The following is a 3,030-nucleotide window of genomic DNA, read 5'->3' on the forward strand; positions in this document are numbered from 1 at the left end:
CATCGTTCGACGAGTAGACTGCATAGTGAGTAGGGCGGAGACGCGACGACTGATGCCCTAACCAATCAGACGTACAAATTCAAGATGAGACTCCGCGTAACAGACGGCGGTATGAGTAGGCCCGTAGCGCGCGGGGGGGGGCAAGGGAGTCAGTTGCCCTCCAGAACATTGTACATACTCTTACAAGTGGCTAATGACGAATTTCCCTCTGCCAAGAAGACACACCATGCAGGCTGCGCCCCCCGCCCCCAGTCAAAATGAACTAGCTATACGCTCCCGATCCGTTCTCACACTCCGAGATTTGAAACATATATAGAGGTACAGATGGCTGGTATGTCCACTCATTGTATAAGGGTTGCGACAATAGTAGAGTGAGTGCAATAATTAGTTTCCATAGGAGCTTGAAATCAAGTATTGGAACCATGATGGATACCATTATATCATTAAACCCAGTTAAAAACAAACAAACTAACTGAATAGCCAATGAACAATAAAGTAAAAACCAATTAGCAAAATAGTATTCGTGTACCAGTCAATGTGAATTGAGATGTAGAAATTCAGCGCAGCAGGCGCGCACAGATGCTATATAATGCACAGTAAGCCTACATTCCGCTCACCGTGTGCATCAATGTGACAATTATGTCAGTGAAACGCGATCAAAGACAAACAAAACTAGTTAAAGGGATACATGACCCTAGGGTTCCTTATAATTATAACTTCATCTTAACAATCGGCATTGTTTCTGTTAAAATAGGTTTCAATTACGCTATATAAAAAATTCGTTGTTCAATATTCGCTAGACATGATTTTTTCAGTTTTTAAACTAAAAGTTGTATAGTTGTTTACAACGACGGTGGCGCCACTACTAGCCCATCTACTTTCAAAGTTACGCATCACAAATTCTCGGCTGCAGGCTACTGACCGAGGGTGTTTCTTTTTTATTGCCACGAAGATAAAGAGAATGATTTCAATATCATATCAACAACTTTTAGATTCAGTTATAATATGGACGCGCTTGTCCTAAAATAATAATCGTTCGGTTAAATAGCAGTTAAGTATAAATATAGTTGAGCTTTGAGATTAGCCATCGGTCTGTAACGTGCAAAATGATTCGGCAAAAGTGCTTCGTCAGGGTGGCAGTACAATAACAGGGTGTCATGTCAGCGGCCAAAATAAAGATTTCGAAACTCGCTGGTGATTTAGGACAAGTGTGAATGCATGATTATAGAAATGTGTAGGTATATACCATTATTTGTGCACTAACTATGATAATATACCATATAGTTCTGGGCTGTAGTATCACTTTAAGGTGCGAACAATGACGCGAAAGGTACTTTGCAGGAAAACATCAAATACAATACTAGCATACGCCATCAATGGCAGACGATACAGTCGCGCCTGGTTGCTTGCAAGATCAACGAGAAAAATTACGTCATCGCCGTAACGAGTCATGTGACTTCGTTGACCTTCCCGCAGAAGCAAGCGTACCGAATGACTGCTGCGATTGCTCGTAAGAAGGGCCATGATATCCGCTGTTATCGGAGCCGCCGTACGTCTCTCTCCCTTGTGTCGCCGAATTCGCTCCGTACGGCTGAATTCTTTGCGACTGTCTAGCTCCATTGAAGAAGCGTGGGAGATTGCCGTACGAGAATCCTCCTGCAGTTGAGCAATGGATTAGGCAGCACGACTGCATTAACATGAGAATAAAATTATCGTAGCTCCAATACATGCGGGATTCTGTTTGTTGCTATAACGAGGAGCAACTAGTGTTCCTCTACACGCACAATTACCGTTGTCATCAGAACTAGGGCCATGAGTACTACCTTCTGCTAAATATCTATGTCCGATGCATAGAAATAAATATTTTCACTAAAAGTAAAAAGTTTTTTTTGTCAAATTTGATGCTAAACGAACGCAACATGTCTTGTGGTCTGCTATTTAAAAAATCGCCACTCGGAAGCACTCGGCTAATTTTCATAGTGATTAATTAAAGAGGCTGCGAAAGTTGTCCACCAGGTGGCACTGTCACGTCATAGTGCTATTGGTAGACGTTCTATTTAATTGCTCCAACCATGATGGCTTTGCGACCATAATTATTGAAAAATAAAGAACAACCTCAACGTAACCATCACACCACAGTATGCGGATGATGTAGGCTGGATCATCATAGGACCGTATCATCTTGCACAATACTACAAAGAAACAATACCACCACAGCTCAACAGCAAAAACCTTTCCTGTAACTCAGACAAACCCGAGGCGTATACAGTTTAAAGAAGAGGAAGCAATAACTGGAAAAAATGTAAATACCTGGGCAGTAGTCTTGGAACTGAGGAAGACCTCATTGAAAGAAAACAAAAAGTTATATTAGCAATGAATGTTTGGGACAATATATGGCGTCACCATCGTATACCTATCACAAAGAAGTAGCATCTTTTCACAGCACTCATAGAGCCTGTATTCCTCTACAACTCCGAATTATGGTCAATAACTAACGATCTTGCTGGTAGAATCGACTCTTTCCAACGCCGCCCTCTAAGGAGGGCCATAAATATCAGATACCATCAGAAAATTAGTTCCGTCACCCTGATAGAACTACGCAAATTTACAGAATGGAGTGAAATCATCAAAACACGCATGGATACGACTTTCTGGACACATCATGAGACTCTCCACAAACACTCCTGTCAGGTTAGCACTCCGTGAAGCAGATAGGAAAGTAGATCAGCCAGTCGGTTGACCAATTACTACCTGGCTGAGATTGATGAAGCAGCAGCTGGCAGACATGAACATCAACTGGGAGACCGCTGCTGAAGAAGCGAATGATAGAGATAACTGGCGAAAACTTTGTAGATGGCAATAACACAAGGGAGAGAGAGATCAGGATGTGCGTAGCACGGCTGCCAGTCAGCACCTGAAATGAATGAATTACGTGCTGATGGGAGCAATAGCAGCCAGTTTCCACGTTTGCAGTACCCCGGATAGCGAGCGCCGTTACAAGCCGGGTAGAAGACTATAGCCGCGTTCACA

The sequence above is a fragment of the Priapulus caudatus genome, unplaced genomic scaffold (assembly GCF_000485595.1).
Source record: "Priapulus caudatus unplaced genomic scaffold, Priapulus_caudatus-5.0.1 Scaffold1822, whole genome shotgun sequence".
NCBI lineage: Eukaryota > Metazoa > Priapulida > Priapulimorpha > Priapulimorphida > Priapulidae > Priapulus > Priapulus caudatus.